At 49.7% G+C, this 27,163-nt stretch overlaps 1 long non-coding RNA gene across 2 annotated transcripts in view; it reads left to right on the forward strand.

Annotated features, from left to right (window-relative positions):
• Window positions 1-27,163, forward strand: part of LOC141275914 (uncharacterized) — a 62,619-nt gene that overhangs the window by 24,700 nt on the left and 10,756 nt on the right. Inside the window, exon 4 of one of the 2 annotated variants that reach the window (XR_012324558.1) lies at window positions 13,913-13,953. The exons of the other annotated variant lie outside the window; for it this stretch is intronic. This is a non-coding gene — a long non-coding RNA (uncharacterized lncRNA). Of the gene's footprint in view, window positions 1-13,912; window positions 13,954-27,163 lie in introns of those variants that run through there. 2 annotated transcript variants of the gene reach the window in all.

A 27,163-nucleotide genomic window follows, 5' to 3' on the forward strand; every position in this document is an offset into this window, starting at 1 on the left:
GGAAGGGGGGATGCGCAAAATAGGCAAAGGGATTATGAGGTGAAAGGTCCCAGTTATAAAATTTAAATGTCACAGAGATGTAATGTACAGCATAGCGAACATAGCCAATAATGTAGTAATAACTTCGTACGGAGACAGATGGTAACTAGACTTATCGTGGTGACCATTTTGGAACGTATAAAAATATTGAATTACTGTGTGGTTCACCTGAAACTAATATAATACTGTACGTCAGTTATACTTCAATTGAAAAAAAAAAAAGGGCCGTGGATTCCCAGTCCATTGCTTTTTCTCTCATTTCCCTCCGCACTCCTATGCTGCACCCTCACTGCATCCTTCCTTCCCTCTTCCTCCTGATCCAGTGGGGAAAGGCCACTCAAGCTTCCTGAGGTCACGGGGACTGCACACATAGCTCTGTACTGCCTTTACTCGGAGCTGCACCCAGCAAGGCCCTCGGAAAGGGCTGGGAGGCCAGGCTGCCGGGTCTGGCTCTCTTCCTCTTCCCAACTTGGAAGATGGAGTCAGGAGTGTTGTGTTTGAGCTTCAGCTCAGTGATGTTCCAGCTGTGTAACCTTGACCGAATCATTTCAATTCCTGGGACTCGGCTTCCTCCTCTGTAAAAGAACAGTAATAGTTCCTGCCTTGCACGTGTTCCCGGTTTGGGGGGATCAAGTGAGATAATATGTGTACAGAGACTAGGAAACGTGATACCTATATCAAGGCATAGTAATACGACAATAATCGTTACGATCATTTTCAGTGATTTCATACCTGAGAAGAGTGAGGTACCCAGTTAACTGTGCCCTACGGTGTTTCTAAAACATCTGTAGGACAGAGATGGGCACCAGCCATGCACAACTTTGGGTCTTGACTCCACCTACATTTACCAGGGCTTCTGCCCCTGGCCACACCTCTCCCTCCACCTCTCCCAGGTCACAGGCAAACCCGTGCTTCCAGCCATGACCCTAAAGGCTCCCCATAAAGACTGTCGTTCTTCGTTGCTGGAGAGAGTTGGACACTGGACCACTCAGTGCCATCCATCCCTTGACGTAGCCCCTTTCAGGCTAAGTACACAGAGGGTTTTATTTTTTTGCCATGTTGGAGTCAAGTCAACCCTGAGCACCAACCAGCCTTTATAGTCTGTACCTCTGAAACCCAAGACTGACGGCGTCTTCCTTTCTTGCTCTTCCTTGCAGCTCTGTAAGCCCAGCAGCTTACAGCCAGTGAGCCCCCTCCCACCCACAATGTTTGGGGTGGTTTGGGGTTACCTACGGGGAACCTCCCACCCCAGAAGGTCTTGCCCGAATCCCCCATCCTGAGCTTCCTGCCACCTCTGTGTGGAAGCCGGGCACCTTGTTTGTTTCCACCAGTGCCTTCTACCCATCTGTTACAGGAGAGCTGGCTGTGACATCAGTTCACCAGAGAACCAAGGGGAGGGTGCGCACCCTGTGTCTGCTCCAGTCTCATCTTTAACATGGGGCCGTCGCTGCTCTGAGGTTTCACGGAGGTGCCGGGCATGGAGGCGGGCTTTGTAAGCAGTTACACAGATCGAAGGATGATTACTTGGCTGTCATTGTTCTCCCTTCCTGTATGACACCTACCTCCCCCCTCCCCCACCCCCGCCCTTAGGGCTTCCAGTGCACACCAGGCTCAGCCCCGTGACGCCTGGCCTGAGCCTGCACACACCTCACTTTCTGGAGTTAGTTTTGTCCCAGAGGGTCACTGTTTGCATTCTGCTGGGTACCGCGTGGCTCCTCAGTTTGGAAGTGGCGAGTTGGTGAATTCAGTTCTCCCATTTATCAGATGAAATAACTGAGGTCCAGAAAAAGTCAGGGGTGAAGGACGTCCGCCAGGTCTGTGGCGGAGTACTCGTTTATTACCCTGGAGTAGAAAGTCTTCTTTCCCAGAGTTTTGCAGGAAAGGAATGCAGGGAAACAACCTCCTCTGGTACTGATTTGCATGCAGTCGGTTGGGCTCAAGGGGCCCCAGGGGAGGAGAAGTCCTTTCGGGGAACCAGTGCAGGCTAATTATGCCCCGACTCCCTCTCCCTCCCGAATGCACAAGTGCTTGACAGCTGCTTCTTTGTACCCTTAAATATTTGAGCAGCCTGCGATCCTGGGATCCTGGCTGAGAGCTTGTCACTGCCGGCTCCCTCCACCCGGAAAGCGCCCAGGTCTTGCTGGGCTGCCCCTCATTCCTGTGATTAGATATGGTGCCTGTCAGGAGATAAAGAGGGGTCAGAGGCCCCAGGGGAAGAGGGAAGGAGGCGGCATCTTCTTTTCCCAGAAAACAATCCCCACGGTCTCTGAATGTTATTAAGAAGGTATTAATGTAGAATTCAAGTTCATTCCAGCACAGAGTGGGTTTGCCAAGTCCAGCCAAGGGGGTTTTGTGGGTCAAGGACTATGACCTCAACTGTCCATCACTGAAGTGTATGTATTGACCGAAGGCAGGTCATTCTGTCTTGACAGAAACAGCAGGAGAAGCTGACTCTGGAGAGAAGGAATAGAGAAGAGTGTGGGCTGCAGTTCGTAGACACACACACACACTCATAGAGACACACACACACACACTCACACACACTCACACACACACACACACCCTCTCTCTCTCTCCCCCTCTCTCTCTCTCTCTCTCTCTCTCTCTCTCTCTCTCTCTCTCTCTCTCTCTCTCTCTCTCGTATTAATTGACAAGTCACCACTGCCCTCTACTGGCAAAGCCATCACCTTCTCCCAGTGTTAGAAACCGCCTGGAACCTTTGTTGCTTCAGAAAATAATTTGATGGCTTATTGCATGATTTTCCACACAACTTGCAAATAAACTGTATTTCATAGGTTTTAGACAGTGCATTCGTTCATTCATTCCACAAGTAGTAACAGAAATGGGAAGGGCGTGTGTGTCCCTGCTCTCAAGGAAGTTATAATCTTCTATTTCTAAACGGAGGAAAGGAATGCTGATTTAATGAGTGCAAGTCATTTCACCTTGTCCAGGTTTAGTACCCAAGGCACAAGCCCCCTGACCCGTGGAGCTCAGGTTCAGACCTGCCAGTTTTCACCTGCCATTAGGATACAGCTGGAGAAAGGAGCTCTTTCTCACTGTCAAGGAACATCTGGACTAGAATAATTAATCTTGGAATCGTGGGTCTGGAAGCTCATTCAAGACTCAGCCAAAGCAGAGTGTGAGGTTCCTAAGTCCAGATGGAAACCCCTCCTAACGATTCTCAGAGTCTAACACCTCCTTCAGGTGCAGGAGCCTGTTTCTCCCGCTTCGCCCCGCAGACCCCAGTGTGGCTTCAGATTCTTGGAAACCATGATGAAGCGCTGCCTTTGCCTCTCCTCCTTCCTAAGATTTTCAAGCTCTTTGTAAATCCTGGGGTTTTCCTGGGCAACTTAAATAGGCATGGTTCCATCCAAAGCTTCTGATCCTGGCTTTGCTTTTTGTGCTTTTCTTTAATCAAATTAGGCAAAGTACGTATCCTTTTTCCCCCTAACATTTTTTTGGATTAGGTAATGCAATTCACATGGCCCAAAATCAAAACAATAAAGAAGCTTATGGTAAATTTCAGTTCACCCTGTCATCCACCTACCCTCATGTCCCTCTTTCCTCTGTCCTCTGCCAGGAGAAACCATTGTTGTTAATTTCATGTGTATTCTCTCCGTGTTTCTTTATGCAAATGCAAACACGTGTAAATATACATTATTGTTGCCCTTCCCCACTAGACAAAAAGGAAGCACCCTTTGTACACATTTTGAAACTTTTTTTTGCAGAACAGTGTACATTGGATAACTTTCCATATCAATATATTTTTAAAACTTCCTCATTCTTTTTATAGCTGTTAATGTTCCATTGTGTGAGAATATTGTGGTTTATATAACCAGTCTCCTATTGATGGGAACGAGGGTTTTTTTTTAAAGAATAAGTACGTTTGAGCTCATCTTAGTACACTGTTTTTGCTCCCTTCTTCTCCCCACCCTTTTCACTATCTAATACGGTTTGAAATAGTGTTACTGAACCATCGGAGGTTTACTGCCTGGGGACTCACTTCTGAGTGCCAACTGCACACTAAGAGCTCTGCGAATGTCCCCAGGAGAGCAGACTGCGGGACCAAGCTCTCCATGGCCGTGGGCAGAATGCCACACCTTCGGACAAGGTCTGCTCGTACTTGGCACCTGGCTCGGTAAAGAGAACTTTTACTCCAGAACTCCGAGGAGAAGAATGATGGGACTTTCTGGGCGGATGGATGGAGACAATGACCCTGGGATGTGCTACAAATCACCTGCAGGGAATTGAAACTGTATAGTCCTTGGATGGGCACAGGAGCCCAGGCGGTGAAGGGGCCAAAGAAACGAGGATGGAATGGAACACCGTCAGACTTAAAAGAAATGTAAGAGCCCCACTTGTCCTTTCCAAAGCTGCACCAGAGCATTCCAACGCGCTCCTGGTCCTGTCTACACAGTGTCAAGATGCGTGGGTGATTCCTTCCGTTCTGAGGAGTGAGGCAGTCCTATGGGTGGTTAGCAGCCCATGCAGCAGTCAGTGGTAGACTGACTTTGAAACATGGCCGAAAGAAGTCATGGCTTCACTGGTGTCGGGCCACAAACACGATCACAGAGTGTTTCAGTGTGTTTACTGCTGTGTAACAAACCACCCCAAAACTTAGTATCTTAAAGCGACAATTCTGTGGGTCAGGAAGTTGGGCAGGACTCGGCCAGGCAGTTCTGGCCATGAGGAGGCATCTGGGGTCATTCATTGGCTGCATTCTGCTGGCACTGAGCTGGTGGGAAACCAAGATCTCAGTCCTGTGTCTGGGGCCTTGGGGGTCCTGCACACGGCTTCTCCTCTGGCTGCCTTGGGCTTCCCCATAGCACATGGGCTTGGGCTCTCTGGCATTTTCCATCCCTGCTGGCTTCCAAAGAGAGAGGAAGCAGGAGCTCCCAGTCCTCTGAAAATCAGGGCTTGGAAGTCCCAGGTTACTTTAGCCAAATTCTGTAGGTCAAAGCCAGTCACAGGCCAGCCCAGATCAAGAGGAAAGGAAAGAGACTTCATCTCCCCACCAGGGAGAAATGCCTACGAGCACAGGGTGGGGAGAGTTTTGGGGGGGGCGGTGCTGGAAACTGGCATCCACAAACAGTGGACAGAAAACTGCAGGTAGGAGGAGCCTGCAGAACTGGGGGACATTTTGAATAAGACCCGGGGGCTCTTGGTGTCTCTGTAATTTGGTTTCTCTTTGCATACTGGGGATTGGAAGGTTCAAAAAGCTTTTTCTCTCCACTGGAAAATCACTCGTCTCGATGGCCAAGCAAGGGCTGGGGAGCCCCGAGCACGCTTGCCGTGGGCTGGAGAAAGGGAGGGCACGTCTTTGGAGTTAAGGGTGGAGCCCTGCAGGCTTGGGGGCGTGTGTTCTTCCCGGGTGCACTGGCTTGCCTGTTTCTATGCCGAATTCAGGGGCTGCAGTCTGAGTCACCATTCTCCCCCTCACCCATAGCAGACATTCGGACCACTCTTCCTAGCAAACCTTGGGATTCTTGTTAACACACAACCTAGGTAGACAGTGTAGACAGATCAGAAGTGTAGCATGCCTCGAAATCTATACACTAATATAGGCTGTCCTCTCTGAAAGGCACTGAAGAGGCACTCCCAATCCCCAAGTAAGAAAGAAAGTCTAGCTGCTGCTGGGGTGGGGAGAGGTCAGGGGGAGGGAGGAAGATGCCCTCCTGACAGGTGTTTCCCAGGTACCACAGGGGAACACACCTCCTGTGGTTTGTTGGGAACCGTGCTCAGGTGTCCTTGGAGGTGGAGTCATGGCGCCAGCAGGAGAGGAAAGTGAGGCACCAGGGGCAGGAGACCTTGGGCATGGCATGCTCTCCCCTGACTAGTGACAGGGCTGGTCATTAACAGGGGAGCTGGAGAGATGTCTGGACACTCTGATGTGACGCCGGGGCCCCAGGGACTCAGTGTCATCGTCTGTAAAGTAAGGGAGCTTGTTTCTGTGCCCTGTTCCAGCTCTGACATGCTGTGGTTCTAGAACTAGCTGAACCGTGGAGGTCTTTCTTATAGCAAGAGATGGGCGACTTTTCAAAGCAGATGAAGGGGGTGTGATCCCTGACCTTCTTGCTTCAGACGCAGTGAAACAGATAAGGAAGGACTTTTGGCCAACGCTGTACTTGGGCCGCAGTTAAGGGGCAGACTTAGAATCAGAGACTTCTCCGCGTGGCAGGATGGCTTAGAGATTTTTTTTTTTTAATTTGCCTTTTAGGACAAGAGTTAGAGGGAGGGCAGGAGATGACGGGCGTCAGCCCTCTGCCTGGGATCCAGGCGTCCATACTCTGACCACTGGCTTGCATCACCGACGCCAGCCAGAGGCTGACTCTTCTGGCTAAAACAGCCCCTTTCCCAGCTGGGGTCTGGCTGGGGTCTGGGAATGCCCATTAAAAGCCAGTTCCACCCACTCAACCTCCTCCTCTGGTCCCTCTTTTCCCTTTCTCCACCTGGTGTTCTCGCCTTTGCCAAAAAGGCTTAAACCTTGTCGACTTCTCAGCGATGAGAAATCCCACGCCCCCTCCGGCTCCCCCAGCCTGATCAGGCTTCGGGAAGGAGTTGCAGAATCCTGAGATGTGTCCATCAGAACTTCCCAACCCCTGAGAAAGTGGAAAACACAAGTCGAAGTGGCGTCTTGAACAGATCCAGATGGAGCAGAACCCTCTGAACGGACTAGACCATGCAGGAGGGAGACAGAAAAGAGACAAAGCAAAAGGCAAAGGGAGGGTAGCAGGAGAGAGGCCTGATAGATGGGGCCTCTCCCTCCTCGGCAGCTGGGCCTCTGCTGAGAGCACGGCTGAGTGAGGGTCGCTCTGAGCAGGGGCCTGGGGCCCCATGTTCCCTGAGAACGCAGGGGAGATTCAGTGGGGCGGGAAGATGCCGGGCCAGGCGCCGGGGAGCCTGTGAGGGCCGTGACATCCAAGCCGTCTCCAAGGCCTGCTGGGGCAGGCCAGGCATCCCCACGCGGTCTGGGGCCGCACAGCAGCCTGGGCCCCAGCCCCAGCCGTGGGGCCCTGCTCCGAATTTCACACCATGTCTAATCCAATCAGCGGCAGATTGCAAGCTCTCTGCCTACCTCCCAGATCGAGCATTCTTGGCCGGCTCGGCCCAGCCCGGCTGGCTGCCCTGCTCATCATGTAGGCCGTGCTGTGGCCCCCTCTGGCCCCTGCCTCCCCTTCTGGGCCCACAGAGTTAATCCTGTTTGCCTGGTCTGTCGATTTAAACAGCTTTAAGTATGCCTCCCCAGGTCTGGGTGGCAGAGCCCTGATGCTTAAAAACAGAGGCCTCGCCTCGAAGCAGGCCGGCGGGGACACAGGCCACAAGGGTGTCATTCAGAGACACAAAACCCACCCCTTGTTTAAAACAAAAAGAAAGCAAGCCAAGTGGATCACACACGCATAAAGGAAAAAAACCCTCACCACCCCACAAAACCGAGTGCCCTGTACCGCGTGCAAAAACAGCTCCAAAGTGGGGCGACGTGGGGCTGCAGCCAGCAGGACCCCAGCTGGGCGTGAAGCTCGGGCTTCTCCAGTAGGAACAGCGATGGAGGGACCCATCGCCTGGAGGACCGCACCCACCCGGCTCGGGGTAGATGGCTGGGATGATTTTGGAGCCGAGCCCGCTGCCCTCGGGAGCTCAGGGAAGGGTGTGGTGTAGGAATCTGGCTCTGGGTCGAGGCTCCTGCCCCAAGACTGAGCCCTAGCCCAGCGCTTCTCAAACTTTTACGGACAAATGAGTCACTGGGAGATCTTGATAAAATTGCAGAAGCGAAATCAGTAGGTGTGGGGTGGGACCCGAGATTCTGCATTTCTCCTTGGCTCCCAGGGGAAGCAGATGCTCCTGGGCCGTGGACCACAATCTGAGGAGCCAGGGTTTAGACGGAGCCTAGCGTCCTCAGCCTTGGACTCGGCTGCCTAGGTTTTGACTTCAATCCCTCCTCCTCCAGCGCGCTGCTGCTCTGTTCCCTTCTCCGCAAGAGATAAGACAGGAGGGGCTGGTCTTGTGTTAGAGCAGGCGACATCTAACCCAGATCGCAAAAAGGTGTCGTTCCCTGTCTGTGCCATGGTCATGGAGCTGCCCGTCGCTGGAGTGTGAAAGCAGGGGCTGCTTCAGGGGAGGCCCGCAGCCAGGGGTCTATCTGCAGAGGAGGACGGAAAGCCTTAGCTGGAGGGGGGTGCGAGAGATGACCCTTAAGGGGGCTTTTTCAGCCCAAGATTCTCTTATCACTCCTGACCTTGGCTTTGATAAGGGAAAGCATCCATCCTCCCTCCCCCTCCCTCCATCACATAGGGAGTGACCCAGGGTGCCGGCTAGAAACTGCTATCTGTGGAGGGCTCGAGCTCCAAGCAGATCAGCGGGGGCCTTGGGACATGCGGGAAGGCTGTTTGCACTCGGTTTTGCAAGTTCTGTTTTGACTTCTAGAGAGAGGGGGCAGGCCCGCTGTCCCACGACTGCTAGAAACAGAGCCTTCTAGCGACAGGGGCACTCAGCTGGCCTGTTGGCATCCTCCCCCCATCCACACCTCCCCAAACTCCACCTGTCACCCCGCATCAGTGTCTCCGAAGAAGGGACAAGGCTGGTCCAGTCCAATCTGCTCAGAGTTCCTCTCCACTTGGAGTCCGTGTTGCCCAGGCCTGACCCAGGCCAGGAGCACAACACGCAAAGCTGGGGAGAAAGATCAGGACAGGTCCAAGGAAGCGCCAAGTGGCCGGTGCTCCAGGGACCTCTTGGGGTGGGGGGGGGGGAGGGGAGGCAACCGCAAGCACAGTGGGCGGGGCTCAAGGCAACAGCCACACTGGGGCACCCCCCCGAAGCCACCGGCAGCCTGAGTGGAGGCGGGTCAGATGGGGCGAGGCTTTGGTGGAAGTGGCAGGGAGGCTGATGGGAGTGAACGTCTTTATGAAAGGTAGAGTCCAAGCCAAAGCCACATGAAAGAGGAGGCAGGAAATGCAGCTCCCAGCCGAGACCTTTCCCTGGACCCTCACCTCAGTCGCACACGATTGTCCCCTGGAGGCAAGCAAAGTGCCCAGCGGGCAGACCGAGGTGGCCCTCGCCCTCAGAGCTGGGCGGGAATGCCTCACCTTAGTCCCAGCCCTGCTCTCCAGTCCTCAGTTGGTTTTCAGAGAAAAGAAAGACATGCAGATCCAGAGAGATTTTTTTTTTTTTTGGTCTAAGTCACATGATAAATAAGGTCCAAAATGCTGCTCCGTTTTGGCCGGAAGCAGAAGTCCCACATTATTTCTCTAGCCCTTGGTGTCTTCATTTGTAAAATAAGATGGTTGGATTAGAAGAGTTTACACATTTCTATTATAGAACTGTTAGCCTCTCCATCATTAGTTCTTCAGATAAATCACTAATCAGCAGAACTCCAGGATACCTCTTTCCTATCCCTGACTTAAACCCATACTCTTTTGTTAGTGAGGGGGAGGGTCCTCAATAATCCTAGATCTCTGCACAGGGGATCTAGTCAGAAAAGGTCATGCCTGAGTAGGATGTGTGATCCACCTGTGATCTAGATGCTGATGGGTCAAGGGTAGACTTCCTTACCCCTTTCTGTTTCCCTCCCTCCCTCCCTCCCTTCCCTCCCTCCCTCCCTCCTTCCCTTCCTTCCTTCCTTTCTTCCTTCCTTCCTTCCAACACACGTTGAGAGCCTGCGCCGTGCAACACTTAGTGAAGAGGTCTCCCTGTTTCCCCGGGGAAACAGCTGCCTGTTGTATAACTTACAACATGCAAGAAGTGACCTAAAGATACCCTTTGTGAACCTTGGCCCACCTGGCACCGCGGGCAGTGAATAGAAACTCCCATCTCCTGGGCGTCACCTGCCTTAGTCTTAACCTCCCTGCGATAAAGGGGGGAAAGGGCAGCAAAACAACTGCAGGGCAAGTCCAGTGTTAATTTCTGACTCTACTGAAGACTGTTTTGCTGTTTCGGTCTCTAGAAAATTCTGATGGGAAACTTCCCAGTGAGAAGACATTGCCTTTGTTTTTCTTCTTTAAGAAAGAAACCTGTTTCGATGATTAGAACTTCATCTTGCTCATTTTGAAATGCCGTTTCCTTTGGGGACCTGGGGGTGTGATGTCACTTTCACCAAGGTGTCCTGCATCCTCTTTGCGCCAGAATGATGTCTGAGCCACAATGATTGTTCATACCTTTTCGAGGATGGATGGGAAAAGGGATGCATCCTCCTGGCTAATTATGGGCCACTTTTAAACGTTTATGGGTTTGTGTGTACATATGTGAATGTGTGTGTGTGTGTGTCTCAGCATATATATCCCCTTCCTCGTGGCATCCCACCCCCATTGTGTGCAGTTTGGGGGAGACCATCCTTTGTGCGCCCCTAGCTAAGTGGTGGTACGTGAACTAAACTAAGCCAATCAGACTCTTTGCCAGTCCTTGAGGTCTTGAGCCGAGAGCTGGAAGGATGAACCAACACCATTACCACAAAGACCGGAGGGTGTTAATTCCCGGGCCAGTAGCCGGATGAGGACTCCAGAAGCTGTGGTGATGCTAGCCCTGGTTTCTCCTCTGCGTCCACACCTAGTTCTGCAGGTTCCTATGCTTTTGGTCCCATCAGTAGATGAAGGGATCCTGCCTTGGTTTCCGTGGCCTGCCACTGAGGAACCCAGGGTGAAACAAGCAGCCACCTCCTGTGTGTGGTACCCAAGTGATGAAAATCTCCCCTCCCTCCTCCAAACTCACAGTGAAAGCACACTGTGGTGTGTGCGGTGACAAACTGCGCTGACTCCACCTTCCAGATGAAGCGCTCATTCTCCCAGATGCTGGAAGTGTAGTGGGCTGGTGCATCTCTGGGAATTGCCCTCTGCTGAAGACAGCCACCTGACCCAGGGTCATGTACTCCAAAGGGGCAGCCCACATCCGATGACAGGTGGATGGGGGTATATGGAGGCCTGGCCCCCTTTCCTCAGGGCAGGACAACTCTTAGAAGGCATCTCAGTTATTCTTCAGAATTCCCTGTGGGAGCATCTGGGGCTGTTGGGACTGTCCTACTTCCCCATAAGTATTTTTCCCACAGTCACTCCCCTGTCAACCTCCATCTCCGGGTGCCTGTTGAAGAACTGACTTAAGACACTCGCCCAAAGCACTGATCTTTCTTTTTTTGGTTTCAAAGTAAGGGTGTTATAGACCCCCCAAGTCTGAGCAGTGCAGCTCTAACAGGACTGTAGCAGAAGTGGCCCAGGCACACCTAAATTTTTTAAGCAATGTAATTGCAGCGGGTGGCTAAGGTCATCCCTCTTGCCCTCGGGGCTGAGTGTCATACCCTGATTTATAGAAAATAGTCTGACCTCAGTAGAGGCAAAGGAAAGGAGCAGATTCCCCTGACTGAAGTTAAGAGGCAGGAGGGTGAGTAGGAAGAGATGAGGCTGGGAAAAGAAACGGGGCATGCCAAGTTGTGGTTCCCCCATTTCATAAATACTATAGATTATCTAACTAAAGGGATGCATTCATGGGATTACCCAGGTTCTTCCTGGTTCCTTCCTCGCCATCCTGCTATGAATTAATCCAGAAATACGTGGACACGGTGATAAGCAATTCTCCCATCAGGGACCGTGTCATGTTCAGATCAGCCCACATCAGATATTTAACAGAAGGCAGAAAGTTCAAATTGAAACCAACCCTCTCGGTTTCTTTCGAGTTTCTTTCACAGAAAGAGAAAATACGTGTTAGAATATCTGTAAATCATCGTTTTACCCGTTCCCTTCCCCCATACCTGCCCCTGCTATAGACCCTCCAACGTTGACCAAATACAGTAGCAGAGATGACAGTTTGCAACTTAAAGGTCATGGCTGCTAATAACTCAGAGGAAACCCAAAGTTCAACTCGTCGGCTGCCCGCTTTTGTCAGATGAGAAGACTGAGGTCAGAGAGGTAACCGGGTTGTTGAAGGTCACGGGGCTGATGTTCGTGGCTCCTTCACCAGAATCACCACCCTCTTTGTCGCACTGGGATATTGACAGTGACTCAAAAGGTTGAGGGTCACGAAGCAAGCCTTGGAGACGCGGTGCGTTCTTCCTAGCAGTCCCTGTGCCCTTGGGGGAGTTACCACCTCAAAGGACAATGATGCCTGCTGGGGGTCTCTGGGCCTCAAGATTTGCCTACAGTCGAAGGTAACTTTAAAAAGTTCTTGAATTTTCTACAAAAATGTCATTCTGTATGAAAGTCTTAACACCCATTGAAATCACTCCCTGATGTCTGCTTGTGCCAATTAGATCAAAGCTCAAAAATGCTACAACACACAGAAAAACGTTAAGTGTATCTGTAGTTAACTTCACATTTAAAACATTTTTTATTGGAATGCAGTTGATTTATAATGTTTGTTAGTTTCAGTTTTTACAGCAAAGTGAACGTTATACATCTATATGTATCCACTCCTTCTCAGATTCTCTTCCCACATAGGTCATTACAGAGCAGTGTAGCGTTCCCTGTGCTGTACAGCAGGTCCTTGTTCGTTCTGTATTTTATACATAGTAGTGTATATGTCTAACTTCCCATTCATCACACAGTTCTGAATACAGTTTTCACTAAGTGGGGCGTTCGGATTTATTTTTAACAGCCACGAACTAGCTCTTCTCTGTTCTGTTGTGGTTGGTTATCAGGGATAATGAGTCTTTACCTCTTGTAACCCTCTGCTCTGTAGTTTGCTGCCACAAGAAACTTCTCTTAATGTTCAACAGAAAAACACATCCTGCTTATCGCGCTGGGTTTAGCACTCAGCTGACCCCTATTCTCTACAGTGAATGAAATTACGTCATTCCTTTGTGATGGTTTTTTCTCTAGAGACATTTCAGCTTCATTGTACAACCGGTTAACTTCCCTTAACTTACTGCTAAAGGTTGTTTACATTCTTTTATTTAATTGAAACATAGTTGGCAATATGATGCTAGTTTCAGGTGTACTATAGTGACTGGACATTTGCATACATTATGAAATGGTCACCGCAATACATGTAGTAACCATCCGTCCCCATAGAAAGTATTACAATATTATTGAGCGTATGCTTTCTGTGGTATATTACATCCCTGTGCCTCGTGTATCTTCTCTCTAGAGGTCTGTACCTCTTCACCTTCTTTGCCCTCCCATTTCCGCCTTCCGTCTGGCAACTACTGATGTTTCCCTGTATCTAGGAGACTGTTTTCATTTTGTTTTTTTGTTTGTTTTGTTTTTTAGATGTCACAGGTAAGTGAGATCCTAATGTATTTGTCTTTCTCAGTTCGCTTAGCGTAACACCCTCTAGATTCATCCACATTGTCACAAATGGTAAGAGCTATTTGTGACAATGAGAGCTATTTGTATGGCTGAGTAGTATTTCCTTTACACACACACACACGCACACACGCACACACACACCACACCTTCTTTATCCACTCATCTATCAATGGACGCTTAAGTTGCTTCTGTATCTTGGCTACCGTATCTAATGCTGCAGTGAACACTTGTGTGGATATATCTTTTCAAATATGTGTTTTCATTTTCTTTGGATAAATACCCAGAAATGAAATTGCTGGATCATACGGCAGTTTTATTTTTAATTTTTGGAGGAACCTCCATAGTGTTTTCCATAGCGGCTGTTCCAATTTACAGTACTACCAACGACGCACGAGGAGCCCCTTTTCTCCAGCCAAAGATTGTTTCAAAACAAACAAGCAAACCAACTTCCTTAGAAGAGCATAGCAGATGTTAGCCAGCTTCACTAGTCACTAAATGACAGTGTACGAGCATGTAAGCTTTAGAGAAATGCAAGAGTTGTGACATTTCTCACTAAGAATCATGGGCAATCTTTTAAATGCTTTATATCTTTCAATTAATCTTTAGGAAAGCCCTAGTAGGTAAATATTTTTCTTATGCCCAATTTATAGGTCAAGAAACTGAAGCAGCCAAGTTAAGCGTCTTGGCCAAGGTTCCTCTGGCCAGTGGTGGGGCTCAGATTGGCGCCCAGGAGGTCTGACTCTGAGTGTCACCCAGGACACTCTTCCCTCTCCAGTACTTCCTGTAATCTCACTTCAGAACCTTCTTTGGAGAGGCTGAGTCCTTTCCCCCCAGACTAGTAGAAACCCCACGTCCACATAGCAGAGTGGCAGTTCACCAAGTCATCAAGTCATTTGTTATAAATAATAAGAGACCCAAGAACGCTTCGACGGCATGGGAATTTTCTTATCTTTGGAAATGACCTTACGTTATTACTGCTGGAGACAGAACTCTAGCCCAAGGGTCAGCAAACTTGCTCGGTAAAGGGCCAGAGAGCAACCACTCTGGGCTTCGTGGGCCATGTGGCCTCTGTCGCAACTACTCACTGCAGCCACCTTAGGACCAAAGCACCCATGGACCACAGGGAAACCAAGGGCAGGGCTGTGTCCCAATAAAACTTTACCTGTGGACGCTGAGATCTGAATTTCATCCAATTTCCACATGCCCCCACATACAATTCCTCTTTTGATTTTTACAAAACCAAGTAAGAAGCTGGCGGGTCCTGTAAAACCAGGCCTTGGACCACGTTGGCCCGGGAAGCACCAGTTTGCAAACCTCACTCTAGCTGCCCCTTCCGCCTCCCCAGGAGCTCCCGGAGGGGAGAGCGTATCAGAGTCAGCTTGGAACATTACAGACGTTCAGTGGAAGTTTGCTGGATGGAAATGAACTGAACTTGGAAAGGAGGCGGGGGGTTGTTTTCAGAAAGCCCTTCCGGCCTCACGCTCAGAGAGGAACTAAACTCAAACAGTGGGGGACAGCCCTGCATGCCGCCGCCCTGGCTTTTCGGAATAGATTTGTTCGCTTTTGATGGCGCTGGTTCCCGCCTGATGCGGGTCTCCCCTGTGAGCTCGCTCTCCCTCTCTGTAGGGCAGGTTTCAGGCTTCAATCTGTAGATAGAGACCAAGGAGGGAAGAAGACAGGCTAACAGGCTGCTCTCCTGCGCTCCCTGCTAATCAGCGCCCCCAGCACCGCAAGCCAAGGGGGCCGTCCAGGGGAGTTCGTGCTCGTTCATTTGGCTGTGTGGCAAAGCAGAGCGCTTCTTCCTGATTTCTGCTCCTGAGAGCACAGCGGCACCCAGGTCAAAGGACGGAGTGCTCCAAAGCACGCTGGGAACTTCTGCCTATTTGGGGAGTGTGGGAATCTAGCAGGTTTGCAGCTCAGAGAAGAGTACAGGGCACCTCGCTGAAGGTCTCTGCAGATGTAGGAATTAGAGACCCCCGGGATGCTGGGGCTTTTTAAGATGAGGGGAAATCCCAACTATCCTGTGATAGACACAGACCGTGACCTCGGAAGGCTTCTCCCGGTGGGGAGACTTGGTTACTAGAAACAAAACCTCATCCGCACCTGCAGGAAGTGACAGGTGAGTCTGAAGACTCCACAGCCCGTCAGGTTAGCTGGGTGCAAGGCTGCTTTCTGGCTGCTTGGAGGGTTGGGGGCTTGCCTGCGGGCGCCCCTCTCCTGTGTGTCTGCAGCGCCTAGAGATTGGTTCTTGGCAGGGCAGAGTGAGAAAAACGGCGCTTTTAGTTCGGGTGGGATATTTTCCATCCTGAGCGTGAGAATCTTCCCCACACCCATCTTCCCCAACAGCACCGGCTCTGAACAATGAACCCCCAAAGGCAGCTTACAGAGGCACCCTCCCCTCTGCTCTTCAGGTGTGCTTCTCCAAGCGCTCAGCAGGTGACGGAGGGAACTTCCCCAGAGGTGTCACCACGTGCTTCTCTCTTTGCGGGATGCACTGCTCGTGTCTTTGCTTTTTCACTGAAATAATTGGCATTCTGTTTTGCTTTTTCCTCCCACTGTTACTGCATTTTTTCAGTCCTAGTTTGTCCCTGCCTATGACCCTAGTCTGGAGACTTGAAGGAATCTCCAAGTTTTTCCCCAGAACTGCCTGAAATTCTACTATTAGTGACTCACTTATTTGGGTGAAGCATTGACCCTTTACTGTAATTCTTAAAAGTCAAAACAAACACAAACAAAAACCCAACAAGCAACCATGGATATGACTGAAAGGGCGGCGCTTCAGACTTTGAGCTCTTATTCATTTATAATCTAAATTTTCTACTGAATAAGAGGGATGACCCATCATGGACACAGTGACAATTGTGGGAAAGGCCCAGGGTACTTCCTGATATGTTATAAAAAAAGCGCACGAGACCCCATGTGGCTTGCTCCTGCCAACCCGCCTTCAGCCTGCATCCTGCCCCCATCTTTCCTGCGCCGTAACATCATTATTTCTCTTCCTCAGACACATGAAGCTCATTCCCACCTCAGGGCATCTGCAGATGCTGTTCCCTCTGCCCAGAAGTTTGCATGGCTACTTCCTTCTTGTCATTTGCTTTTACACTTAAATACCACTTCCTGCTACATAATCTAAAGTTGCCCACAGATACTCTATCATGTTGCCTTAGATTGTTTTTATAGTGGTTGTTACTCTCTGAAATTATCTTGGTTTTTTTTTTTTTCTTTTGGCCATGACGCGCAGCTTGTGGGTTCTTAGTTCCCCGACCAGGGATCGAACCCGGACCCTCAGCAGTGAAAGCACCAAGTCCTAACCACTGGTCAGCCAGGGAATTCCCTATGTTGGCTTTTTATTGTGTTTCTTTCTGTGGATTCTCAGTAGACTGTAAGCCCCATGGGAGAAGGAACCTTCTCCACTTTACTTAATAATGAATAAAAGAATGAGAGTCAGATCTTCCAGCAAGGACTAAAAGCAAAGAAACAGGAAGTGTAAGCAGAAGCTTCAGGAGAGCAAGGACTGTGACCTGGGGGGTCCTGGACAGGTGACCCCTCCAATGCTGGGAGCCCCCCAGGGTGACTTTCTTTAGGAGACACAGTGGGAGCCTTGATTCAGTAAATAACATTCCTCCGTCCCATCCTGATTCAGAGCCATCAGGGGAATAAGGCGAAGGAGGAAGTGATGGGAGCTGAACTGTCCTTTTCATTATTGACAAATTGGAGAAAGCGATTTATGTCTATGGGCGAGAGGGCTCACGCTATGAAACACCAGCATTGGGCAGACTGTCCGCTCAGCCGCAGCAGGGCTGTGCTGCCTTCTCTGGGGCCAGGCCTCTGGGAAAACTGAGAGCAGAGAGTAGCGGGCAGGACGCAGGCTTGTGTGGGCAGCCGGCTTCCAAAAGAAGAAGCGAGGAAAGGGCTGCCCAGCTTCTCCTTCCAAATTTGCCAATGAAATACACCCTCCACCTCCCTGGGACAGAGTGGGTGTGGGGAGGTGGAGAGGCGGGGTGTCAGGGAGGCCAGTGACAGCTCCAGGTGGAAGGAAGTGTCAGAGCGGGAAGATACTCTCCTCCAACCACGGCTCATCTCAGAGGCGGGAATGGATGGACCAGGGTAGTGGGTCCCTAAAGGGCAGAACATCTGAGGACCTCGACTACCTGGCTGCACCTGGCCCTGGCCCCTCCTCTGTCTCACCTTGGTCATTTCACTCATGCTTTATTTATTCATTTGCAGACTTGTTCCACAGACATAGAGGCTACGCAGGGCTAGAGATGAGCAGAACTTATTGCTTTCCTGGGTGGTCCCAGACTAGCCCTGGCCAGGCCACTCCCACTTCTCTGGCTTCTCCCCCAGCATCCTCTCTACCCCAGGATTCCAGCCACTCGGCTTCCTTGGGTCCCATGTGTGTGATGCTCTCTACTCAAGCCCTGTGCTCTTGCTGTCCCCTCTGCTGGAGGTCTCCTCCCCCGTCCTGTAGCTATTTGGTGACCCGGTTTCCAGAGAAATCAGCTCACTCATTGCTTCCTCTGAGAAAACCTTCCCCACCTACCGTGATTCTCTCCCTTAAGTGCTCACATCATACCATCTGTCTCCGTCCTTCAGAATACTTGTCACTGATGGAATTTTGCATTTAGTTGTGTGATTCTGTTATTTATGTTCAAAAACATTTTTTATGGAAAATTTCACACATATACAGAAGTAGAGAGGATAGTAAAAATAACTCTGTGTATCCACCACCCAGTTTGAACAATCATTAACTCAGGACCAATCTTACAGATTCTTTTGTTGCTTATTCATTCTCTTCGACAGAACTTAAGCTCCAGGAAGGTAAAGAGAGTGTTTGTTTTTCTTACCACTGCATCCCTAGTGCCTAGTGCAGCATCTTGCTCATGTAAAGCCCATGGTTTTGAATGAACACTGGGGTTGAAAGGCTGAAGGAGATGAGATGTATTATCATTATGCAAAAGCACAGCCCAAGTTGCCATGAGAGCGCAGAGCGGCGGCATCTCGCCTCGACGGAAGAGTTCTCACGTGTCCACTCTCCCATCTTGGCTCTGACACTGAAGCTTTGCGGGGCAGAGGGCAGCGTGTGCATGATGGAGAAGACGGGAGATGGGATTGGGGCGGGGTAGGGTAGGGTCCACTAAACCCAGGAGAGGGCAACACAGACCTGCTTGGCATCGTGGCTAGCAGCGGTCCAGTCCACCAGTCTTGCTAAATGGTTTGTTGTCTCTACACCAGAACTGATGCTTCGGCACTGATGGCCTCAAATAGTAATTCCCAAGATGCACTACTCTGGAGGGCTGCTTCTTGATGAAAAAGGATCACTGGTCTGGTAGGGTTGGGAATGCTGCTTACTCTGCCCTCTTGTTGGCTATTCCCTCTTGCAGTTTTTAAAGGTTTTAATTTGGTCTAAGACAGATCTTTCCAAATTTAACTATCAAGGACCCCATTAATTATCAAGGACCTTCATTAATGCATGAAGAACCAGTGTCTGCAGAACACACTTCGGGACACATTATAAACACATTTTCTCCATGACTTGCCATTTCCAAAAGAAGAAAAATTGTAAGCTTGTTCCTTTTCTTATTTTAACCTTTTCCTCTTTTTAGTATATAATTAACACATGGCTAATAGAGAAGAAACAGAAAATAAAGGAGAAATAACATCATATATTACATAAATAAATAGCTGTTTATTTTAATGATTCCATGCGTAGAAATAACCCCCTGACTATTTTTGCTGCATCTGTTTCTGCATTAAAAGATGCATAATTACTACACATATTTCTCAAAAGATATTTTATTTATTTCTTTTTTTTATTGAACTATAGTGGGTTTACAATGTTGTATTAGTTTCAGGTGTACAGCACAGTGATTCAGTTACGCATATACATATATGTATTCTTTTTCAGACTGTTTTCCCATATCGGTTATTTCAGAATACTGAGCAGAGTTCCCTGTGCTGTACAGCAGGTCCTTGTTGGTTGTCTATTTTATATATAGTAGTGTGTGTATGTTAATCCCAACCTCCTAATTTATCCCTCTCTACTTTTAAAAAGTAATCACTGGCACTGATTTCCAGGAACAATGACAGAACAGTTTGAAAGGAGAATGCGTCCCTGACAACTTAAGTGTGGGGTTCTTCTTGGCGAATTCCAAAGTGCTTTTTTTTTACCTTTTGTTCCTTTGTTTTATTGTGAGTGAATTCCAGTTGCTTTCCTCTGTTTACCTGACATCCCCCCCGGGCTAGAGTTAGTCCAACTAAACAGACAGATTGCTAGTTCAAATACAGGTAGGACACCAAACTTTTAATCACAGCCCGGTGCAGGGAAAGAATGAAAATTGCCTCCCTTCTTGATATCAAATGACTGAAAGAGTTCCTCAGCAGAAACTTTTATAGGTGGAGAGGTGGGGGGCTCTCCTTTAACTATGGTCCCACCTACTCGAGACCAAGAGACTTGGAAATGAGCTTGAGTTACTCCCCAGTTATGTGCCTTTGGAGTCCTACTAAAAAGTAGTTTTCAACTTCTGTGGGCTGCTCTCTCTTGGAAGCTGGGTCACCCAGCATTTTTGAGTTTTCAGTGCTTGCCATTTTCTTCCTACTCTTCTCTCAAAATACTTCATAGCATAGATCTGTTGGCACTTGAAGTTAAAGTGATTTGGAGAATTTTGAAAGGAATTATCCTGACACCCTTTGAATGGACTGGAAACCTATTTTGAGAGCTTGAAGGTTAGCTGGGGGCATCTTTCTCTTAGACTTTGCGCGGAGGTCCTTGATCACTGGTCTCCCTGCAGTGATGTCAGGCATCTCTGCCCTTGTGGGTTCTCATGGTAGGCAGGGTGGACTTCCCTGTCCTGGACCTTGATCTTGGCCATATGACCGTCTTTGGTCAGCAGGTTGTAGCACGAGCAAAGGCTTGAATGTGCTTTAGCGATGGGGCTGGTCCTCTGTGTGCCTTTCTTTGCCCTGAGATGCATTGACCCTGGGAAACCACTGGCCCAAGGAGGAAGCGAGACACATGGAGCCGAGCAGAAATCAAGCCAGGCCCAGCTGAGCCACGGAGGCGAGAGCAGGAAGCAGATGCTTAGAGCTGCACACTGTTGAATTTCAGGGGATTCTCCCCACCCCCTCGCCATTATGGTGATATAGCTGCTCAGTACATGTAGGCAAGGGCTGCATGTGAAGAGCAGAAATGGGGCGCCTGATGGAAAAGCCAGTGAATAAGCATCAAATAGTCAACATTTAGGAGTCTAGTATAGTGGTAACACTAAGACTTGAATTTTTCTGGGACCCAATTGCAAATATGTGGCCCTGTTTCCCTCTAAGGAACATTCTCATCCAGGTGTAAGTGATTTGGAAAATACTACTGTGTGTCCGGCACTGGGCTTCACGGAGGACGTTACAGAGAACACGGAACAGAATAAAGGCAGTTTGGTGTGCATAAAACAGCCTAGACTTTGAAGTCGGAAAGATGTGGTTTTTAACTTACGCCTTTTTTGGGCTACTTACTAGCCGTAGGACCCATGGCAAGTGACTTAACGTCTCTGAGGTGTGGCGCCTCCTGGGAACAGAGTGGCCTGTAATCTCTCCCTGCCTTGTGGGGTGTAAGCATCCAGCACGAAGTCGACGCACCCAGAAGCATAGTTACTCTGATCGTAATTGTCGTTAATCTGGTATCTCAAGGAGCTAAGTGGCGTTTACATGTCTACTCATCTCACAGAAGCGCGAGTGAGGATGCCGGACAGAATATGGAGGATGCCCGCTGAGCACAGATGTCAGCTGGGTGGGAGGGGTCCACGTAGGAGTCAGGAGAGAGACTGAAAAGGCAAGTGTGGGCAATGGGGGTCTTTCCATGGTTCTAATGAAGCTGAGCTTCAGGCCTCCTGGCTGCCGTGGACCCCTCCCCAAACCTGGTGAGGCTCCAGCTATCTGGTCGGTGTCCCTTTTCTTAAAGAGGGCCTCACAAATTGCAAAAGCCTCAGAGACCCACAGATGCACAGCTCTGGGTACTTTATAGGGTGATGAGCCTCAAGGGCTGGGCTGGGGAGCTGGGCTTTCTCGTGTAAGCCCCTGGGGAGCTCACCAGTGGGAGGAAGTGGCAGTGCTAGTGCTTCTGGAAACCACCCAGCTGCCTGACGTCCAGGGAATTTGCCCAGCCCCTCTGGCCTGGCGAAGACGCCTCACGGAGCATGCCCGGAGCAGCAGACGGAGAGAAAACCCCGAACCCAGCTCCCCTCCCTCGGACAAGCCAGTGCAGGCCCCTCTGATTGTGTGGGATCACCCACCGCTCCCAACAATTTGGGGAATCCGAGGCACGATGCTGCTTTCCTGCCGGCTCCCGGCGGCTGACACCACCATCCGGCTAAGGAGATTAAGCAGCTTTACTTACAGAAGCCTCCTGGTGACAGCAGCCCCAGCGCACCCAGGTAGAGCCTGCGAAGAATGAAAGCACATTCCTTCCTTGTCGCCGCTGAATGCCTGGGCAGAGTCTCCATCAGAGACTGTCTGCACAGGTACCAGCAACCCCACCGAGGCTGACCACCAGTCAGCATCACGGGAAGAGGACCCTAGTGCGGGGCCTGGAGCACAGTGGGCCAGAGCAGAGACAGGGCCTGATGTCCAGAGAGGCCTCCGCCACCTGCACTGAATTTAGCTCAGGAAAGGGACTTGGCATTTTCTGAATGAATGAATGTCCATGACCACCCCAGCTGCCTCTGTGTCACACCCCTTCCCCAGTCCTCATTTCTGGAAGAAAGAGTTTTTCAAAATAAAAAGTATTTTATAAACACATGTATTAATAAAACTTATTTTATTAATAAGCAATTGCAATCTACCCCTTAAGTGTGGAGCTCTCACTCAAAGAGTCTGAAAGGACAGAAATAAATGACTCCCGCGTCCTTCCACCACATGCCTTTCTTTCACTTGTGTGCCTGTGTACACACACACACACACACACACACACACACACACACATGCCTGAGAGACGGTCCTGCACAGTGATGAGTGTGTGATCTCTAGAGTCAGATGCTTTGGGCTAGGAACCCATTTCTTCCATTTATGAATGGAATGACCTCGGGCAAGTTACTTCACCTTTCTGAGCCTCAGTTTTCTTATCTGTAAGATGGGATGATGACACCAACCACCTTCCAGGGTTTGTTATGAGGATCGATGAAGATAATAAAAAGTGTCATAAAAACTGTGAAGAGCACTTCAGTTATTGCTGCCAACACAGCATCCTCGGATGAGTGAACAGGAGCATCTTGCTTTCGCTCTCCCTGGCACTCAGTGGGGACCGAAAAAGGATACGCATCCATTCACTCTGCGCAGACAGGGCTGGGTAGATGATGCTGTCCTGGAAATACCTCTGTGGAATAAGTTGCTAAACTTTCATGGAGAAACCAGCAGGAGACCAGGGAAGACTTCCCAAAGGAAGTGATTTTGAAAAACATCGGAGATGCCTAATCCCTTGGCACTTAACCCCCCTTTTTCAAAACCGAAATACCTTGGTTATCTCTGACCCCTATAAAGATCATGACTTGTGTTTCTGATTTCTCTTCCAAGTTCCATGTGTTTTCTTGAATTTCCGCCCATGAATGTCATTTGTTGATTTCTCTACTGTAAGTTGTGTAGCCCATGGTTCTCTTTGTGAGGGTCCCAGCAAAACCTTTTTGGCTGTTGTATTCATGTACTTGGGCTGCTCTAATGAAATGTCATCAATGGCATGGCTGAAACAACAAACATTTACTTCTCACAGTTGCGGAGTCTTGCTGGGTCCACACATGGCAGAGAGAGAGAGAGAGCAAGAGAGATCATGAGCGAGCCCTGGTCTCTTCCTCCTTTCATGAGGACACTAATCCCATCATGAGGGTTTCACCCTCATGACCTCATACCTTCCAGAGGCCCCATTTCCAAATAGTATCATATTGGGGGTTAGGACTTCAGCACATGAATGGGGGGACCACAATTCAGTCCATAGATTTCTGCTCCCTTTCCCCAAATCATGTCCTTCTTGCATGCAAAATACATACATTCCATCCTGACAGCCCCTAAATTCTTAGCTCGTTCCACCATCAGCTCCTATGTCTCAAGTTCAGTCTCATCTAAATATCCTCTAAATCAGATATGAACAACATTTGAGGTGTTATTTATCCTGAGGCAAAATTCCTCTCTAGCCGTGAACCCGTGAAACCACACAAGACATGTGATTTCAAACTACAATGATGGGACAAGCATAGGACAGATATCTTCCCTCCAAAAGAGAGAAGTAGGGAAAATGGAAGGGGTGATGGGTCCCAAGCAAGTCCCAGACCTAGCAGGGCAAATTCCATGAGATCCGAGGCTTCAAGAATAATCCTCTTTGACTCAGTGCTCTGCCCTCCAGCCCCATCAGGGTGACAACATCATCCCCACAACGGTGCAGGGGCTCCGGGTGGGGCCCTGTCCGTAAGGTGGCTGTCTGGGGGATGGGGGGACAGCCCACACTGTGGGCCTCTGCTGAGGGCCACAGGCCTCTCCTCTGACACGGAGGGGGAGATAGCCTCTCCCTCCCCTTTCCCCTCAGGCCCCTGGCCTGTGCTCTCTGGGCCTTGTGGTGGGAGTGGCAGCCCTGGTCATCTCTGAATTGCCTTTGGGGTCCCTCCCCCCTTTTCTGGAAGGATAGCACACATAGAGCCAGATAGCTCTATGGTCCCAGCCTGTAGCATCCAGGACGTCTAACAGCCTTTGTTTACCCCACGCCTCTTCCTCTGCCCCCTCTGGTTCATACTGGAGTATCTGCTGGCATGATCCCACCTCTGATGCTGCCTCTCCTGAGCAGGCTGGGTGAATCTGTGAGTCCCACTCACCGCCTCCTTGTCGCGTCATCGCCCAGCCCGGCCTTCAGTGTTCTCCTCAGAACAAACTTTATTTTTTGCAGTATGGACAGGCTGGGAATCTCCCAGACTTCCAAGTTCTGTGTTTTGTTTTTTGGGTTTTTCCTGGCTTACAATCCTCTCTTCGTGTTCTCTGTCTCCTCACTCTTTGCTGTAGAGAGTCAGGAGGAATCAAGCTGCTGCTTCTACATTGGCTTAGAAAGCTCCTCGGCTAAATTTCCGACCTCCTCGCTCGCAGTACGTGGTAAATGGTATAGGAGAGGGACAGTGTGTTATAGGATACCCGGTATGGAGCTCATCCAATTATGGGGTTCAGTGCAGGCGTTGGAGAACGGGTGAGAATCTTGAGGATGGGTGTGTGATGGGGAAGGAGAGAGCGGAGAAAGAGTGAAGGTGGGCAGAGAGGATCGAGTGATGTGACGTTGGGGATGGGAGGATGGAATTCAGGGAAGGCAGCCTCGGGAGGCCCTTGAAGAGTTTGGACTGTATTGGTTAGAAAATGTGGGCACCTATGGTCTTGAACATTTGGGAAGCCTGCTTTAAAGGAGAAAAGCCTCTCTCCATCCTTGGCCCAGAGCTGTCTGTGCCTTGCCAATGCTACCCGGTCACAGAAGGAACCAGGGAACAGAAGTGGATGACTTGGATTCCTGGAAAACAGACCAAACCCAGGTCCAGCAAGGGAACGGGGGTGGTGGTACCATGGCTAATCTTGCTGTGGACATTACCTCTCCTTGGGAATCCACCCTCTCAGGATAGCAAGCATTCCACGGATCTCTAGTGGTCAAAATAGCACCGAAATGGTCCCACATGCCCCTACTTCACAAACCTATCCCCAGAGATCACGGTGGAGCAAGAAATTGCTTAGAATAGAGCCTCTGTCCTTCCAGCCGCTCCTTTTTTTGCCCTCCGCGGGCTTTCCTTCTTCATTAAACTAAATCTGTCCACTCACTCTCTGAGCAAAAGTGTCTGACCCAAGTCAGTAACCTTCAGGGCTGGAGGAGACATGACACTCCTCTGTGTTGGTCACAGCCTGCTGAAGCTCTCTTCACCTCAGGAAGCATCCTGTTTGCCATGAAGGATGAGCACGCATTAAAGTCAGTATCTGACTCACAGTTAAATTTTCCTAGACCGTGAAGTAGGGTCAGGTGTTCTAACAATAATCACTAAGGCTTAGCACTACGTCAGATGACATTCTGGGCATTTTAGATATGAAATTTTACTTAATCTTCACAAAAACCCTTAGAAGCAGGCATTTTACAGTTTTTTTTCTTTTGCATTATGGTTTATTATAGGCTATTGAATATAGTTCCCTGTGCTATACAATAGGACCTTGTTGTTCATCCGCTCTACATATAATAGCTTGCATCTGCTCATGCCAAACTCCCAGTCCTTCCCTCCCTCACCCCCCTCCCCCTTGGCAACCACAAGTCTGTTCTCTATGTCTGTGAGTCTGTTTCTGTTTTGTGGATAAGTACATTTGTGTCATATTTTGGATGCCATGTAAGTGATATCATATGATATCTGTCTCTGTCTGACTCGCTTCACTTAGTGTGATCGTCTCTAGGTCCACCCACGCTGCTGCAGATGGCATTATTTCACTCTTTTTTATGGCTGAGTCGTATTCCATTGTGTGTGTGTGTGCGTGTGTGTGCGCGTGCGCGTGTGTGTACCACATAGAAGCAGGCATTTTAAAGATGAGGAAATTGAGGCACAAAACAAGCTCGAGATTACAAAGATAGGCAGTGATAGGACAGACACCTGGCCCAGGCAGCATCATTGCAGAACCTGTGCTCTTAGACACCACGGGATGTTGCTTCCCAGCCTCATGTTGGACCAGCCAAGGGACATCCCTACGGTCCCTGGGCCTCTGCTTCTTCATCTGCCATGTGAGGGGATTGGATTAGAGTAGACGCATCAGACTTCGAAGTGGAACAGACAGAGACAACAGAAACAGAGCATTTGCTTTAGCAAAAGGGGGGCTGATAACCAGCTCACTTGTTCTCTCCTCCCTGCCCCCTTTCCCATCCAAGGGGCTCTTAAACTCCTGGGAAAGATCTCAGGACTCCAGGGAGCTAGACGGCACCACGGAATTACTTAGTGAGCATTTATTTAGCATTTACTGTGTTTCTGGTGTCTTATTCAGTGTTTTAGAAACATTATATCCCTAATTCTCACAACAATCTCACGAGGTAGCTGTTATTATGCCCATTTTACAGATGAGTAAACCAAAGCACAGAGAGGATCAAATAGCTATCCCAAAGTCACACAGCCAGTAACCGGCAAAACTGGGATGTGAATCTAGGTCTGCCTGACGCCAAAGTCCATGCCTTTCACAGCAAACTCCAAGGTCCCTCTGCCAGTGAGACTGTGTGCTGGGAATCGGTGTCCTGGGGTCTGGTTCCAAGCCTCCCCCTGAGTCACTGTGCCTGGTAAGGAGAAGGTGAGGACGATCTTTCCTCAGGGCAGCGGGGAGCAGCAGCTAGAGCCGAACTCACGGGAGGAACATCCGCTCTCCAGCTCAGCAGACAACCAGCCACCAGGGCCATAGCCTGTCCATAAGCATGGAGATGATCTCTGGACTTACAGAAGCTTCCAGTCGAAGGAAGCTGTTCTGACTCAAGCTCCTCCGGTCAGAGTCCCTTTCTAGATTCCGGCTCCCACACTAGGAAGGTGTAGAAGCAGACAGCTTTGCCACCAGCCCAGACACAAGCTGCCTCTCGGGGCAGACGGCTTGCCCTGGCTCAGCAGGGCTGTGGGATCGGCCCACGTCACTCAGCCTACTCAGTGGTTGGTTATCTGCCCTTGGCAGGTAAAGAGAAATGGTTGGTTAGAGGCCCCCAGGAGGCCCCCTTTTTTGAAGTCACGTGTTGTTTCTCCAGCTGTGGTTCTCGCTCTAAATCCAGGGCCCAGATAGAAAAGGGATACCAATGGAGCCTTGATGCCCCCTCTCAGTTTAGAAAAGACCCGATTTCTAAGAGAAACCTTAGTAGAAGGGAATCCGAAGCAGAGCATCTTAGGAGAAGAGCATCTTAG

The sequence above is a fragment of the Tursiops truncatus genome, chromosome 11, assembly GCF_011762595.2.
Source record: "Tursiops truncatus isolate mTurTru1 chromosome 11, mTurTru1.mat.Y, whole genome shotgun sequence".
Classification (NCBI taxonomy): domain Eukaryota; kingdom Metazoa; phylum Chordata; class Mammalia; order Artiodactyla; family Delphinidae; genus Tursiops; species Tursiops truncatus.